The sequence below is a fragment of the Hypomesus nipponensis genome, chromosome 24, assembly GCF_054491055.1.
Source record: "Hypomesus nipponensis isolate SF chromosome 24, ASM5449105v1, whole genome shotgun sequence".
NCBI classification, from domain to species: Eukaryota; Metazoa; Chordata; class Actinopteri; order Osmeriformes; family Osmeridae; genus Hypomesus; species Hypomesus nipponensis.
Genome location: NC_140384.1, coordinates 822,501 through 835,000, shown reverse-complemented (window position 1 = coordinate 835,000; position 12,500 = coordinate 822,501). Strand labels below are relative to the sequence as shown.

General features: G+C 47.2%; 27 non-coding genes and 15 pseudogenes across 27 annotated transcripts in view; all 42 read left to right on the top strand.

Moving 5' to 3' along the window:
* Window positions 1-70: 70 nt before the first annotated feature.
* LOC146229872 (5S ribosomal RNA) lies at window positions 71-189 on the top strand (annotated as a pseudogene).
* A 218-nt stretch (window positions 190-407) lies between these two features.
* On the top strand, window positions 408-526 carry LOC146229871 (5S ribosomal RNA). Its single transcript, XR_014743341.1, has one exon. It is a non-coding gene; the product is annotated as a 5S ribosomal RNA (ribosomal RNA).
* Window positions 527-698: 172 nt separating this feature from the next.
* LOC146229870 (5S ribosomal RNA) lies at window positions 699-817 on the top strand. The gene has a single exon (XR_014743340.1). It is a non-coding gene; the product is annotated as a 5S ribosomal RNA (ribosomal RNA).
* A 176-nt stretch (window positions 818-993) lies between these two features.
* On the top strand, window positions 994-1,112 carry LOC146229869 (5S ribosomal RNA). The gene has a single exon (XR_014744953.1). It is a non-coding gene; the product is annotated as a 5S ribosomal RNA (ribosomal RNA).
* A 188-nt stretch (window positions 1,113-1,300) lies between these two features.
* Window positions 1,301-1,419, top strand: LOC146229868 (5S ribosomal RNA; annotated as a pseudogene).
* A 184-nt stretch (window positions 1,420-1,603) lies between these two features.
* On the top strand, window positions 1,604-1,722 carry LOC146229867 (5S ribosomal RNA). The gene has a single exon (XR_014745326.1). It is a non-coding gene; the product is annotated as a 5S ribosomal RNA (ribosomal RNA).
* A 178-nt stretch (window positions 1,723-1,900) lies between these two features.
* LOC146229866 (5S ribosomal RNA) lies at window positions 1,901-2,019 on the top strand. The gene has a single exon (XR_014743339.1). It is a non-coding gene; the product is annotated as a 5S ribosomal RNA (ribosomal RNA).
* Window positions 2,020-2,199: 180 nt separating this feature from the next.
* On the top strand, window positions 2,200-2,318 carry LOC146229865 (5S ribosomal RNA). Its single transcript, XR_014744952.1, has one exon. It is a non-coding gene; the product is annotated as a 5S ribosomal RNA (ribosomal RNA).
* Window positions 2,319-2,510: 192 nt separating this feature from the next.
* On the top strand, window positions 2,511-2,629 carry LOC146229864 (5S ribosomal RNA; annotated as a pseudogene).
* A 182-nt stretch (window positions 2,630-2,811) lies between these two features.
* On the top strand, window positions 2,812-2,930 carry LOC146229863 (5S ribosomal RNA). Its single transcript, XR_014746377.1, has one exon. It is a non-coding gene; the product is annotated as a 5S ribosomal RNA (ribosomal RNA).
* Window positions 2,931-3,108: 178 nt separating this feature from the next.
* Window positions 3,109-3,217, top strand: LOC146229862 (5S ribosomal RNA; annotated as a pseudogene).
* Window positions 3,218-3,397: 180 nt separating this feature from the next.
* On the top strand, window positions 3,398-3,516 carry LOC146229861 (5S ribosomal RNA; annotated as a pseudogene).
* Window positions 3,517-3,708: 192 nt separating this feature from the next.
* Window positions 3,709-3,827, top strand: LOC146229860 (5S ribosomal RNA). The gene has a single exon (XR_014743338.1). It is a non-coding gene; the product is annotated as a 5S ribosomal RNA (ribosomal RNA).
* A 172-nt stretch (window positions 3,828-3,999) lies between these two features.
* On the top strand, window positions 4,000-4,118 carry LOC146229859 (5S ribosomal RNA). Its single transcript, XR_014743336.1, has one exon. It is a non-coding gene; the product is annotated as a 5S ribosomal RNA (ribosomal RNA).
* Window positions 4,119-4,292: 174 nt separating this feature from the next.
* On the top strand, window positions 4,293-4,411 carry LOC146229858 (5S ribosomal RNA). Its single transcript, XR_014743335.1, has one exon. It is a non-coding gene; the product is annotated as a 5S ribosomal RNA (ribosomal RNA).
* A 172-nt stretch (window positions 4,412-4,583) lies between these two features.
* Window positions 4,584-4,702, top strand: LOC146229857 (5S ribosomal RNA). Its single transcript, XR_014743334.1, has one exon. It is a non-coding gene; the product is annotated as a 5S ribosomal RNA (ribosomal RNA).
* A 186-nt stretch (window positions 4,703-4,888) lies between these two features.
* On the top strand, window positions 4,889-5,007 carry LOC146229856 (5S ribosomal RNA; annotated as a pseudogene).
* Window positions 5,008-5,179: 172 nt separating this feature from the next.
* LOC146229855 (5S ribosomal RNA) lies at window positions 5,180-5,298 on the top strand (annotated as a pseudogene).
* A 170-nt stretch (window positions 5,299-5,468) lies between these two features.
* Window positions 5,469-5,587, top strand: LOC146229854 (5S ribosomal RNA). The gene has a single exon (XR_014743333.1). It is a non-coding gene; the product is annotated as a 5S ribosomal RNA (ribosomal RNA).
* Window positions 5,588-5,769: 182 nt separating this feature from the next.
* LOC146229853 (5S ribosomal RNA) lies at window positions 5,770-5,888 on the top strand (annotated as a pseudogene).
* Window positions 5,889-6,074: 186 nt separating this feature from the next.
* LOC146229852 (5S ribosomal RNA) lies at window positions 6,075-6,193 on the top strand. The gene has a single exon (XR_014743332.1). It is a non-coding gene; the product is annotated as a 5S ribosomal RNA (ribosomal RNA).
* A 184-nt stretch (window positions 6,194-6,377) lies between these two features.
* On the top strand, window positions 6,378-6,496 carry LOC146229851 (5S ribosomal RNA; annotated as a pseudogene).
* Window positions 6,497-6,686: 190 nt separating this feature from the next.
* On the top strand, window positions 6,687-6,805 carry LOC146229850 (5S ribosomal RNA; annotated as a pseudogene).
* A 224-nt stretch (window positions 6,806-7,029) lies between these two features.
* Window positions 7,030-7,148, top strand: LOC146229849 (5S ribosomal RNA). The gene has a single exon (XR_014743331.1). It is a non-coding gene; the product is annotated as a 5S ribosomal RNA (ribosomal RNA).
* A 172-nt stretch (window positions 7,149-7,320) lies between these two features.
* Window positions 7,321-7,439, top strand: LOC146229848 (5S ribosomal RNA). Its single transcript, XR_014743330.1, has one exon. It is a non-coding gene; the product is annotated as a 5S ribosomal RNA (ribosomal RNA).
* Window positions 7,440-7,613: 174 nt separating this feature from the next.
* Window positions 7,614-7,732, top strand: LOC146229847 (5S ribosomal RNA). The gene has a single exon (XR_014745751.1). It is a non-coding gene; the product is annotated as a 5S ribosomal RNA (ribosomal RNA).
* Window positions 7,733-7,924: 192 nt separating this feature from the next.
* On the top strand, window positions 7,925-8,043 carry LOC146229846 (5S ribosomal RNA; annotated as a pseudogene).
* A 194-nt stretch (window positions 8,044-8,237) lies between these two features.
* On the top strand, window positions 8,238-8,356 carry LOC146229845 (5S ribosomal RNA). The gene has a single exon (XR_014744683.1). It is a non-coding gene; the product is annotated as a 5S ribosomal RNA (ribosomal RNA).
* Window positions 8,357-8,530: 174 nt separating this feature from the next.
* On the top strand, window positions 8,531-8,649 carry LOC146229844 (5S ribosomal RNA). The gene has a single exon (XR_014746224.1). It is a non-coding gene; the product is annotated as a 5S ribosomal RNA (ribosomal RNA).
* Window positions 8,650-8,821: 172 nt separating this feature from the next.
* LOC146229843 (5S ribosomal RNA) lies at window positions 8,822-8,940 on the top strand. The gene has a single exon (XR_014743329.1). It is a non-coding gene; the product is annotated as a 5S ribosomal RNA (ribosomal RNA).
* A 174-nt stretch (window positions 8,941-9,114) lies between these two features.
* On the top strand, window positions 9,115-9,233 carry LOC146229842 (5S ribosomal RNA). Its single transcript, XR_014745149.1, has one exon. It is a non-coding gene; the product is annotated as a 5S ribosomal RNA (ribosomal RNA).
* Window positions 9,234-9,419: 186 nt separating this feature from the next.
* On the top strand, window positions 9,420-9,538 carry LOC146229841 (5S ribosomal RNA; annotated as a pseudogene).
* A 182-nt stretch (window positions 9,539-9,720) lies between these two features.
* On the top strand, window positions 9,721-9,839 carry LOC146229840 (5S ribosomal RNA). Its single transcript, XR_014744951.1, has one exon. It is a non-coding gene; the product is annotated as a 5S ribosomal RNA (ribosomal RNA).
* Window positions 9,840-10,031: 192 nt separating this feature from the next.
* LOC146229839 (5S ribosomal RNA) lies at window positions 10,032-10,150 on the top strand. Its single transcript, XR_014744950.1, has one exon. It is a non-coding gene; the product is annotated as a 5S ribosomal RNA (ribosomal RNA).
* Window positions 10,151-10,332: 182 nt separating this feature from the next.
* Window positions 10,333-10,451, top strand: LOC146229838 (5S ribosomal RNA). The gene has a single exon (XR_014743328.1). It is a non-coding gene; the product is annotated as a 5S ribosomal RNA (ribosomal RNA).
* Window positions 10,452-10,627: 176 nt separating this feature from the next.
* Window positions 10,628-10,746, top strand: LOC146229837 (5S ribosomal RNA). The gene has a single exon (XR_014743327.1). It is a non-coding gene; the product is annotated as a 5S ribosomal RNA (ribosomal RNA).
* Window positions 10,747-10,918: 172 nt separating this feature from the next.
* Window positions 10,919-11,027, top strand: LOC146229836 (5S ribosomal RNA; annotated as a pseudogene).
* Window positions 11,028-11,209: 182 nt separating this feature from the next.
* On the top strand, window positions 11,210-11,328 carry LOC146229835 (5S ribosomal RNA). The gene has a single exon (XR_014743325.1). It is a non-coding gene; the product is annotated as a 5S ribosomal RNA (ribosomal RNA).
* A 172-nt stretch (window positions 11,329-11,500) lies between these two features.
* Window positions 11,501-11,609, top strand: LOC146229834 (5S ribosomal RNA; annotated as a pseudogene).
* A 170-nt stretch (window positions 11,610-11,779) lies between these two features.
* Window positions 11,780-11,898, top strand: LOC146229833 (5S ribosomal RNA). Its single transcript, XR_014743324.1, has one exon. It is a non-coding gene; the product is annotated as a 5S ribosomal RNA (ribosomal RNA).
* Window positions 11,899-12,094: 196 nt separating this feature from the next.
* On the top strand, window positions 12,095-12,213 carry LOC146229832 (5S ribosomal RNA; annotated as a pseudogene).
* A 174-nt stretch (window positions 12,214-12,387) lies between these two features.
* Window positions 12,388-12,500, top strand: part of LOC146229831 (5S ribosomal RNA) — a 119-nt gene continuing 6 nt past the window's right edge. The window contains exon 1 of the ribosomal RNA XR_014743323.1: window positions 12,388-12,500. This exon is cut by the window's right edge and continues 6 nt beyond it. This is a non-coding gene — a ribosomal RNA (5S ribosomal RNA).

Below are 12,500 nucleotides of genomic sequence, written 5' to 3'. Positions count from 1 at the left end.
GAGAGACTACCTTGCATTGTCAATTGCTAAATCTGTATATGGATAAGTAGCCTATGGTTGTCAACTTATTTCGTACGGCCATACCAGCCTGGCAACGCCCGCTCTCGTCTGATCTCGGAAGCTAAGCAGGGTCGGGCCTGGTTAGTACTTGGATGGGAGACCGCCTGGGAATACCAGGTGCTGTATGCTCTTTTGCTCATTCACTTAGAAACTGACATCTTGCAATATGCACAAGTAGTCCTTCATGAAAGGGGCTGGAAGCTGTTTTCATTTTGACACGAGAGAGAGAGAGAGAGAGAGAGAGAGAGAGAGAGAGAGAGAGAGAGAGAGAGAGAGAGAGAGACCACCTTGCATTGTCAATTGCTAAATCTGTATATGGATAAGTAGCCTATGGTTGTCAACTTATTTCGTACGGCCATACCAGCCTGGCAACGCCCGATCTCGTCTGATCTCGGAAGCTAAGCAGGGTCGGGCCTGGTTAGTACTTGGATGGGAGACCGCCTGGGAATACCAGGTGCTGTATGCTCTTTTGCTCATTCACTTAGAAACTGAAATCTTGCAATATGCACAAGTAGTCCTTCATGAAAGGGGCTGGAAGCTGTTTTCATTTTGACACGAGAGAGAGAGAGAGAGACCACCTTGCATTGTCAATTGCTAAATCTGTATATGGATAAGTAGCCTATGGTTGTCAACTTATTTCGTACGGCCATACCAGCCTGGCAACGCCCGATCTCGTCTGATCTCGGAAGCTAAGCAGGGTCGGGCCTGGTTAGTACTTGGATGGGAGACCGCCTGGGAATACCAGGTGCTGTATGCTCTTTTGCTCATTAACTTAGAAACTGACATCTTGCAATATGCACAAGTAGTCCTTCATGAAAGGGGCTGGAAGCTGTTTTCATTTTGACACGAGAGAGAGAGAGAGAGAGAGACCACCTTGCATTGTCAATTGCTAAATCTGTATATGGATAAGTAGCCTATGGTTGTCAACTTATTTCGTACGGCCATACCAGCCTGGCAACGCCCGATCACGTCTGATCTCGGAAGCTAAGCAGGGTCGGGCCTGGTTAGTACTTGGATGGGAGACCGCCTGGGAATACCAGGTGCTGTATGCTCTTTTGCTCATTCACTTAGAAACTGACATCTTGCAATATGCACAAGTAGTCCTTCATGAAAGGGGCTGGAAGCTGTTTTCATTTTGACACGAGAGAGAGAGAGAGAGAGAGAGAGAGAGAGAGACCACCTTGCATTGTCAATTGCTAAATCTGTATATGGATAAGTAGCCTATGGTTGTCAACTTATTTCGTACGGCCATACCAGCCTGGCAACGCCAGATCACGTCTGATCTCGGAAGCTAAGCAGGGTCGGGCCTGGTTAGTACTTGGATGGGAGACCGCCTGGGAATACCAGGTGCTGTATGCTCTTTTGCTCATTCACTTAGAAACTGACATCTTGCAATATGCACAAGTAGTCCTTCATGAAAGGGGCTGGAAGCTGTTTTCATTTTGACACGAGAGAGAGAGAGAGAGAGAGAGAGAGAGACTACCTTGCATTGTCAATTGCTAAATCTGTATATGGATAAGTAGCCTATGGTTGTCAACTTATTTTGTACGGCCATACCAGCCTGGCAACGCCCGATCTCGTCTGATCTCGGAAGCTAAGCAGGGTCGGGCCTGGTTAGTACTTGGATGGGAGACCGCCTGGGAATACCAGGTGCTGTATGCTCTTTTGCTCATTCACTTAGAAACTGAAATCTTGCAATATGCACAAGTAGTCCTTCATGAAAGGGGCTGGAAGCTGTTTTCATTTTGACACGAGAGAGAGAGAGAGAGAGAGAGACTACCTTGCATTGTCAATTGCTAAATCTGTATATGGATAAGTAGCCTATGGTTGTCAACTTATTTCGTACGGCCATACCAGCCTGGCAACGCCCGATCTCGTCTGATCTCGGAAGCTAAGCAGGGTCGGGCCTGGTTAGTACTTGGATGGGAGACCGCCTGGGAATACCAGGTGCTGTATGCTCTTTTGCTCATTCACTTAGAAACTGACATCTTGCAATATGCACAAGTAGTCCTTCATGAAAGGGGCTGGAAGCTGTTTTCATTTTGACACGAGAGAGAGAGAGAGAGAGAGAGAGACCACCTTGCATTGTGAATTGCTAAATCTGTATATGGATAAGTAGCCTATGGTTGTCAACTTATTTCGTACGGCCATACCAGCCTGGCAACGCCCGATCACGTCTGATCTCGGAAGCTAAGCAGGGTCGGGCCTGGTTAGTACTTGGATGGGAGACCGCCTGGGAATACCAGGTGCTGTATGCTCTTTTGCTCATTCACTTAGAAACTGACATCTTGCAATATGCACAAGTAGTCCTTCATGAAAGGGGCTGGAAGCTGTTTTCATTTTGACACGAGAGAGAGAGAGAGAGAGAGAGAGAGAGAGAGAGAGACCACCTTGCATTGTCAATTGCTAAATCTGTATATGGATAAGTAGCCTATGGTTGTCAACTTATTTCGTACGGCCATACCAGCCTGGCAACGCCCGATCACGTCTGATCTCGCAAGCTAAGCAGGGTCGGGCCTGGTTAGTACTTGGATGGGAGACCGCCTGGGAATACCAGGTGCTGTATGCTCTTTTGCTCATTCACTTAGAAACTGACATCTTGCAATATGCACAAGTAGTCCTTCATGAAAGGGGCTGGAAGCTGTTTTCATTTTGACACGAGAGAGAGAGAGAGAGAGAGAGAGAGACTACCTTGCATTGTCAATTGCTAAATCTGTATATGGATAAGTAGCCTATGGTTGTCAACTTATTTCGTACGGCCATACCAGCCTGGCAACGCCCGATCTCGTCTGATCTCGGAAGCTGAGCAGGGTCGGGCCTGGTTAGTACTTGGATGGGAGACCGCCTGGGAATACCAGGTGCTGTATGCTCTTTTGCTCATTCACTTAGAAACTGACATCTTGCAATATGCACAAGTAGTCCTTCATGAAAGGGGCTGGAAGCTGTTTTCATTTTGACACGAGAGAGAGAGAGAGAGAGAGAGACTACCTTGCATTGTCAATTGCTAAATCTGTATATGGATAAGTAGCCTATGGTTGTCAACTTATTTCGTACGGCCATACCAGCCTGGCAACGCCTGATCTCGGAAGCTAAGCAGGGTCGGGCCTGGTTAGTACTTGGATGGGAGACCGCCTGGGAATACCAGGTGCTGTATGCTCTTTTGCTCATTCACTTAGAAACTGACATCTTGCAATATGCACAAGTAGTCCTTCATGAAAGGGGCTGGAAGCTGTTTTCATTTTGACACGAGAGAGAGAGAGAGAGAGAGAGAGACCACCTTGCATTGTCAATTGCTAAATCTGTATATGGATAAGTAGCCTATGGTTGTCAACTTATTTTGTACGGCCATACCAGCCTGGCAACGCCCGATCACGTCTGATCTCGTAAGCTAAGCAGGGTCGGGCCTGGTTAGTACTTGGATGGGAGACCGCCTGGGAATACCAGGTGCTGTATGCTCTTTTGCTCATTCACTTAGAAACTGACATCTTGCAATATGCACAAGTAGTCCTTCATGAAAGGGGCTGGAAGCTGTTTTCATTTTGACACGAGAGAGAGAGAGAGAGAGAGAGAGAGAGAGAGAGAGACTACCTTGTATTGTCAATTGCTAAATCTGTATATGGATAAGTAGCCTATGGTTGTCAACTTATTTCGTACGGCCATACCAGCCTGGCAACGCCCGATCTCGTCTGATCTCGGAAGCTAAGCAGGGTCGGGCCTGGTTAGTACTTGGATGGGAGACCGCCTGGGAATACCAGGTGCTGTATGCTCTTTTGCTCATTCACTTAGAAACTGAAATCTTGCAATATGCACAAGTAGTCCTTCATGAAAGGGGCTGGAAGCTGTTTTCATTTTGACACGAGAGAGAGAGAGAGAGACCACCTTGCATTGTCAATTGCTAAATCTGTATATGGATAAGTAGCCTATGGTTGTCAACTTATTTCGTACGGCCATACCAGCCTGGCAACGCCCGATCTCGTCTGATCTCGGAAGCTAAGCAGGGTCGGGCCTGGTTAGTACTTGGATGGGAGACCGCCTGGGAATACCAGGTGCTGTATGCTCTTTTGCTCATTAACTTAGAAACTGACATCTTGCAATATGCACAAGTAGTCCTTCATGAAAGGGGCTGGAAGCTGTTTTCATTTTGACACGAGAGAGAGAGAGAGAGAGACCACCTTGCATTGTCAATTGCTAAATCTGTATATGGATAAGTAGCCTATGGTTGTCAACTTATTTCGTACGGCCATACCAGCCTGGCAACGCCCGATCTCGTCTGATCTCGGAAGCTAAGCAGGGTCGGGCCTGGTTAGTACTTGGATGGGAGACCGCCTGGGAATACCAGGTGCTGTATGCTCTTTTGCTCATTCACTTAGAAACTGACATCTTGCAATATGCACAAGTAGTCCTTCATGAAAGGGGCTGGAAGCTGTTTTCATTTTGACACGAGAGAGAGAGAGAGAGACTACCTTGCATTGTCAATTGCTAAATCTGTATATGGATAAGTAGCCTATGGTTGTCAACTTATTTCGTACGGCCATACCAGCCTGGCAACGCCCGATCTCGTCTGATCTCGGAAGCTAAGCAGGGTCGGGCCTGGTTAGTACTTGGATGGGAGACCGCCTGGGAATACCAGGTGCTGTATGCTCTTTTGCTCATTCACTTAGAAACTGAAATCTTGCAATATGCACAAGTAGTCCTTCATGAAAGGGGCTGGAAACTGTTTTCATTTTGACACGAGAGAGAGAGAGAGAGAGAGAGAGAGAGAGACCACCTTGCATTGTCAAATGCCAAATCTGTATATGGATAAGTAGCCTATGGTTGTCAACTTATTTCGTACGGCCATACCAGCCTGGCAACGCCCGATCACGTCTGATCTCGTAAGCTAAGCAGGGTCGGGCCTGGTTAGTACTTGGATGGGAGACCGCCTGGGAATACCAGGTGCTGTATGCTCTTTTGCTCATTCACTTAGAAACTGACATCTTGCAATATGCACAAGTAGTCCTTCATGAAAGGGGCTGGAAGCTGTTTTCATTTTGACACGAGAGAGAGAGAGAGAGACCACCTTGCATTGTCAATTGCTAAATCTGTATATGGATAAGTAGCCTATGGTTGTCAACTTATTTCGTACGGCCATACCAGCCTGGCAACGCCCGCTCTCGTCTGATCTCGGAAGCTAAGCAGGGTCGGGCCTGGTTAGTACTTGGATGGGAGACCGCCTGGGAATACCAGGTGCTGTATGCTCTTTTGCTCATTCACTTAGAAACTGACATCTTGCAATATGCACAAGTAGTCCTTCATGAAAGGGGCTGGAAGCTGTTTTCATTTTGACACGAGAGAGAGAGAGAGACTACCTTGCATTGTCAATTGCTAAATCTGTATATGGATAAGTAGCCTATGGTTGTCAACTTATTTCGTACGGCCATACCAGCCTGGCAACGCCCGATCTCGTCTGATCTCGGAAGCTAAGCAGGGTCGGGCCTGGTTAGTACTTGGATGGGAGACCGCCTGGGAATACCAGGTGCTGTATGCTCTTTTGCTCATTCACTTAGAAACTGAAATCTTGCAATATGCACAAGTAGTCCTTCATGAAAGGGGCTGGAAACTGTTTTCATTTTGACACGAGAGAGAGAGAGAGAGAGAGAGAGAGACCACCTTGCATTGTCAAATGCCAAATCTGTATATGGATAAGTAGCCTATGGTTGTCAACTTATTTCGTACGGCCATACCAGCCTGGCAACGCCCGATCACGTCTGATCTCGTAAGCTAAGCAGGGTCGGGCCTGGTTAGTACTTGGATGGGAGACCGCCTGGGAATACCAGGTGCTGTATGCTCTTTTGCTCATTCACTTAGAAACTGACATCTTGCAATATGCACAAGTAGTCCTTCATGAAAGGGGCTGGAAGCTGTTTTCATTTTGACACGAGAGAGAGAGAGAGAGAGAGAGAGAGAGAGACTACCTTGCATTGTCAATTGCTAAATCTGTATATGGATAAGTAGCCTATGGTTGTCAACTTATTTCGTACGGCCATACCAGCCTGGCAACGCCCGATCTCGTCTGATCTCGGAAGCTAAGCAGGGTCGGGCCTGGTTAGTACTTGGATGGGAGACCGCCTGGGAATACCAGGTGCTGTATGCTCTTTTGCTCATTCACTTAGAAACTGAAATCTTGCAATATGCACAAGTAGTCCTTCATGAAAGGGGCTGGAAACTGTTTTCATTTTGACACGAGAGAGAGAGAGAGAGAGAGAGAGAGAGACCACCTTGCATTGTCAAATGCCAAATCTGTATATGGATAAGTAGCCTATGGTTGTCAACTTATTTCGTACGGCCATACCAGCCTGGCAACGCCCGATCACGTCTGATCTCGTAAGCTAAGCAGGGTCGGGCCTGGTTAGTACTTGGATGGGAGACCGCCTGGGAATACCAGGTGCTGTATGCTCTTTTGCTCATTCACTTAGAAACTGACATCTTGCAATATGCACAAGTAGTCCTTCATGAAAGGGGCTGGAAGCTGTTTTCATTTTGACACGAGAGAGAGAGAGAGAGAGAGAGAGAGAGAGAGAGACTACCTTGCATTGTCAATTGCTAAATCTGTATATGGATAAGTAGCCTATGGTTGTCAACTTATTTCGTACGGCCATACCAGCCTGGCAACGCCCGCTCTCGTCTGATCTCGGAAGCTAAGCAGGGTCGGGCCTGGTTAGTACTTGGATGGGAGACCGCCTGGGAATACCAGGTGCTGTATGCTCTTTTGCTCATTCACTTAGAAACTGACATCTTGCAATATGCACAAGTAGTCCTTCATGAAAGGGGCTGGAAGCTGTTTTCATTTTGACACGAGAGAGAGAGAGAGAGAGAGAGAGAGAGAGAGAGAGAGAGAGAGAGAGAGAGAGAGAGAGAGAGAGAGACCACCTTGCATTGTCAATTGCTAAATCTGTATATGGATAAGTAGCCTATGGTTGTCAACTTATTTCGTACGGCCATACCAGCCTGGCAACGCCCGATCTCGTCTGATCTCGGAAGCTAAGCAGGGTCGGGCCTGGTTAGTACTTGGATGGGAGACCGCCTGGGAATACCAGGTGCTGTATGCTCTTTTGCTCATTCACTTAGAAACTGAAATCTTGCAATATGCACAAGTAGTCCTTCATGAAAGGGGCTGGAAGCTGTTTTCATTTTGACACGAGAGAGAGAGAGAGAGACCACCTTGCATTGTCAATTGCTAAATCTGTATATGGATAAGTAGCCTATGGTTGTCAACTTATTTCGTACGGCCATACCAGCCTGGCAACGCCCGATCTCGTCTGATCTCGGAAGCTAAGCAGGGTCGGGCCTGGTTAGTACTTGGATGGGAGACCGCCTGGGAATACCAGGTGCTGTATGCTCTTTTGCTCATTAACTTAGAAACTGACATCTTGCAATATGCACAAGTAGTCCTTCATGAAAGGGGCTGGAAGCTGTTTTCATTTTGACACGAGAGAGAGAGAGAGAGAGACCACCTTGCATTGTCAATTGCTAAATCTGTATATGGATAAGTAGCCTATGGTTGTCAACTTATTTCGTACGGCCATACCAGCCTGGCCTCGCCCGATCTCGTCTGATCTCGGAAGCTAAGCAGGGTCGGGCCTGGTTAGTACTTGGATGGGAGACCGCCTGGGAATACCAGGTGCTGTATGCTCTTTTGCTCATTCACTTAGAAACTGACATCTTGCAATATGCACAAGTAGTCCTTCATGAAAGGGGCTGGAAGCTGTTTTCATTTTGACACGAGAGAGAGAGAGAGAGAGAGAGAGAGAGAGAGAGAGACTACCTTGCATTGTCAATTGCTAAATCTGTATATGGATAAGTAGCCTATGGTTGTCAACTTATTTCGTACGGCCATACCAGCCTGGCAACGCCCGATCACGTCTGATCTCGGAAGCTAAGCAGGGTCGGGCCTGGTTAGTACTTGGATGGGAGACCGCCTTGTAATACCAGATGCTGTATGCTCTTTTGCTCATTCACTTAGAAACTGACATCTTGCAATATGCACAAGTAGTCCTTCATGAAAGGGGCTGGAAGCTGTTTTCATTTTGACACGAGAGAGAGAGAGAGAGAGAGAGAGAGAGAGAGAGAGAGACCACCTTGCATTGTCAATTGCTAAATCTGTATATGGATAAGTAGCCTATGGTTGTCAACTTATTTCGTACGGCCATACCAGCCTGGCAACGCCCGATCACGTCTGATCTCGGAAGCTAAGCAGGGTCGGGCCTGGTTAGTACTTGGATGGGAGACCGCCTGGGAATACCAGGTGCCGTATGCTCTTTTGCTCATTCACTTAGAAACTGAAATCTTGCAATATGCACAAGTAGTCCTTCATGAAAGGGGCTGGAAGCTGTTTTCATTTTGACACGAGAGAGAGAGAGAGAGAGACCACCTTGCATTGTCAATTGCTAAATCTGTATATGTATAAGTAGCCTATGGTTGTCAACTTATTTCGTACGGCCATACCAGCCTGGCAACGCCCGATCTCGTCTGATCTCGGAAGCTAAGCAGGGTCGGGCCTGGTTAGTACTTGGATGGGAGACCGCCTGGGTATACCAGGTGCTGTATGCTCTTTTGCTCATTCACTTAGAAACTGAAATCTTGCAATATGCACAAGTAGTCCTTCATGAAAGGGGCTGGAAGCTGTTTTCATTTTGACACGAGAGAGAGAGAGAGAGACCACCTTGCATTGTCAATTGCTAAATCTGTATATGGATAAGTAGCCTATGGTTGTCAACTTATTTCGTACGGCCATACCAGCCTGGCAACGCCCGATCTCGTCTGATCTCGGAAGCTAAGCAGGGTCGGGCCTGGTTAGTACTTGGATGGGAGACCGCCTGGGAATACCAGGTGCTGTATGCTCTTTTGCTCATTAACTTAGAAACTGACATCTTGCAATATGCACAAGTAGTCCTTCATGAAAGGGGCTGGAAGCTGTTTTCATTTTGACACGAGAGAGAGAGAGAGAGAGACCACCTTGCATTGTCAATTGCTAAATCTGTATATGGATAAGTAGCCTATGGTTGTCAACTTATTTCGTACGGCCATACCAGCCTGGCCACGCCCGATCTCGTCTGATCTCGGAAGCTAAGCAGGGTCGGGCCTGGTTAGTACTTGGATGGGAGACCGCCTGGGAATACCAGGTGCTGTATGCTCTTTTGCTCATTCACTTAGAAACTGACATCTTGCAATATGCACAAGTAGTCCTTCATGAAAGGGGCTGGAAGCTGTTTTCATTTTGACACGAGAGAGAGAGAGAGAGAGAGAGAGAGAGAGACTACCTTGCATTGTCAATTGCTAAATCTGTATATGGATAAGTAGCCTATGGTTGTCAACTTATTTCGTACGGCCATACCAGCCTGGCAACGCCCGATCACGTCTGATCTCGGAAGCTAAGCAGGGTCGGGCCTGGTTAGTACTTGGATGGGAGACCGCCTGGTAATACCAGGTGCTGTATGCTCTTTTGCTCATTCACTTAGAAACTGACATCTTGCAATATGCACAAGTAGTCCTTCATGAAAGGGGCTGGAAGCTGTTTTCATTTTGACACGAGAGAGAGAGAGAGAGAGAGAGAGAGACCACCTTGCATTGTCAATTGCTAAATCTGTATATGGATAAGTAGCCTATGGTTGTCAACTTATTTCGTACGGCCATACCAGCCTGGCAACGCCCGATCACGTCTGATCTCGGAAGCTAAGCAGGGTCGGGCCTGGTTAGTACTTGGATGGGAGACCGCCTGGGAATACCAGGTGCTGTATGCTCTTTTGCTCATTCACTTAGAAACTGACATCTTGCAATATGCACAAGTAGTCCTTCATGAAAGGGGCTGGAAGCTGTTTTCATTTTGACACGAGAGAGAGAGAGAGAGAGAGAGAGAGAGAGAGAGAGACCACCTTGCATTGTCAATTGCTAAATCTGTATATGGATAAGTAGCCTATGGTTGTCAACTTATTTCGTACGGCCATACCAGCCTGGCAACGCCCGATCACGTCTGATCTCGGAAGCTAAGCAGGGTCGGGCCTGGTTAGTACTTGGATGGGAGACCGCCTGGGAATACCAGGTGCTGTATGCTCTTTTGCTCATTCACATAGAAACTGACATCTTGCAATATGCACAAGTAGTCCTTCATGAAAGGGGCTGGAAGCTGTTTTCATTTTGACACGAGAGAGAGAGAGAGAGAGAGAGAGAGACTACCTTGCATTGTCAATTGCTAAATCTGTATATGGATAAGTAGCCTATGGTTGTCAACTTATTTCGTACGGCCATACCAGCCTGGCAACGCCCGATCTCGTCTGATCTCGGAAGCTAAGCAGGGTCGGGCCTGGTTAGTACTTGGATGGGAGACCGCCTGGGAATACCAGGTGCTGTATGCTCTTGTGCTCATTCACTTAGAAACTGAAATCTTGCAATATGCACAAGTAGTCCTTCATGAAAGGGGCTGGAAGCTGTTTTCATTTTGACACGAGAGAGAGAGAGAGAGAGAGACTACCTTGCATTTTCAATTGCTAAATCTGTATATGGATAAGTAGCCTATGGTTGTCAACTTATTTCGTACGGCCATACCAGCCTGGCAACGCCCGATCTCGTCTGATCTCGGAAGCTAAGCAGGGTCGGGCCTGGTTAGTACTTGGATGGGAGACCGCCTGGGAATACCAGGTGCTGTATGCTCTTTTGCTCATTCACTTAGAAACTGACATCTTGCAATATGCACAAGTAGTCCTTCATGAAAGGGGCTGGAAGCTGTTTTCATTTTGACACGAGAGAGAGAGAGAGAGACTACCTTGCATTGTCAATTGCTAAATCTGTATATGGATAAGTAGCCTATGGTTGTCAACTTATTTAGTACGGCCATACCAGCCTGGCAACGCCTGATCTCGGAAGCTAAGCAGGGTCGGGCCTGGTTAGTACTTGGATGGGAGACCGCCTGGGAATACCAGGTGCTGTATGCTCTTTTGCTCATTCACTTAGAAACTGACATCTTGCAATATGCACAAGTAGTCCTTCATGAAAGGGGCTGGAAGCTGTTTTCATTTTGACACGAGAGAGAGAGAGAGAGAGAGAGAGAGACTACCTTGTATTGTCAATTGCTAAATCTGTATATGGATAAGTAGCCTATGGTTGTCAACTTATTTCGTACGGCCATACCAGCCTGGCAACGCCCGATCTCGTCTGATCTCGGAAGCTAAGCAGGGTCGGGCCTGGTTAGTACTTGGATGGGAGACCGCCTGGGAATACCAGGTGCTGTATGCTCTTTTGCTCATTCACTTAGAAACTGACATCTTGCAATATGCACAAGTAGTCCTTCATGAAAGGGGCTGGAAGCTGTTTTCATTTTGACACGAGAGAGAGAGAGAGAGACCACCTTGCATTGTCAATTGCTAAATCTGTATATGGATAAGTAGCCTATGGTTGTCAACTTATTTCGTACGGCCATACCAGCCTGGCAACGCCTGATCTCGGAAGCTAAGCAGGGTCGGGCCTGGTTAGTACTTGGATGGGAGACCGCCTGGGAATACCAGGTGCTGTATGCTCTTTTGCTCATTCACTTAGAAACTGACATCTTGCAATATGCACAAGTAGTCCTTCATGAAAGGGGCTGGAAGCTGTTTTCATTTTGACACGAGAGAGAGAGAGAGACTACCTTGCATTGTCAATTGCTAAATCTGTATATGGATAAGTAGCCTATGGTTGTCAACTTATTTCGTACGGCCATACCAGCCTGGCAACGCCCGATCTCGTCTGATCTCGGAAGCTAAGCAGGGTCGGGCCTGGTTAGTACTTGGATGGGAGACCGCCTGGGAATACCAGGTGCTGTATGCTCTTTTGCTCATTCACTTAGAAACTGACATCTTGCAATATGCACAAGTAGTCCTTCATGAAAGGGGCTGGAAACTGTTTTCATTTTGACACGAGAGAGAGAGAGAGAGAGAGAGAGAGAGAGAGAGAGAGAGACCACCTTGCATTGTCAAATGCCAAATCTGTATATGGATAAGTAGCCTATGGTTGTCAACTTATTTCGTACGGCCATACCAGCCTGGCAACGCCCGATCACGTCTGATCTCGTAAGCTAAGCAGGGTCGGGCCTGGTTAGTACTTGGATGGGAGACCGCCTGGGAATACCAGGTGCTGTATGCTCTTTTGCTCATTCACTTAGAAACTGAAATCTTGCAATATGCACAAGTAGTCCTTCATGAAAGGGGCTGGAAGCTGTTTTCATTTTGACACGAGAGAGAGAGAGAGAGAGACCACCTTGCATTGTCAATTGCTAAATCTGTATATGGATAAGTAGCCTATGGTTGTCAACTTATTTCGTACGGCCATACCAGCCTGGCAACGCCCGATCTCGTCTGATCTCGGAAGCTAAGCAGGGTCGGGCCTGGTTAGTACTTGGATGGGAGACCGCCTGGGAATACCAGGTGCTG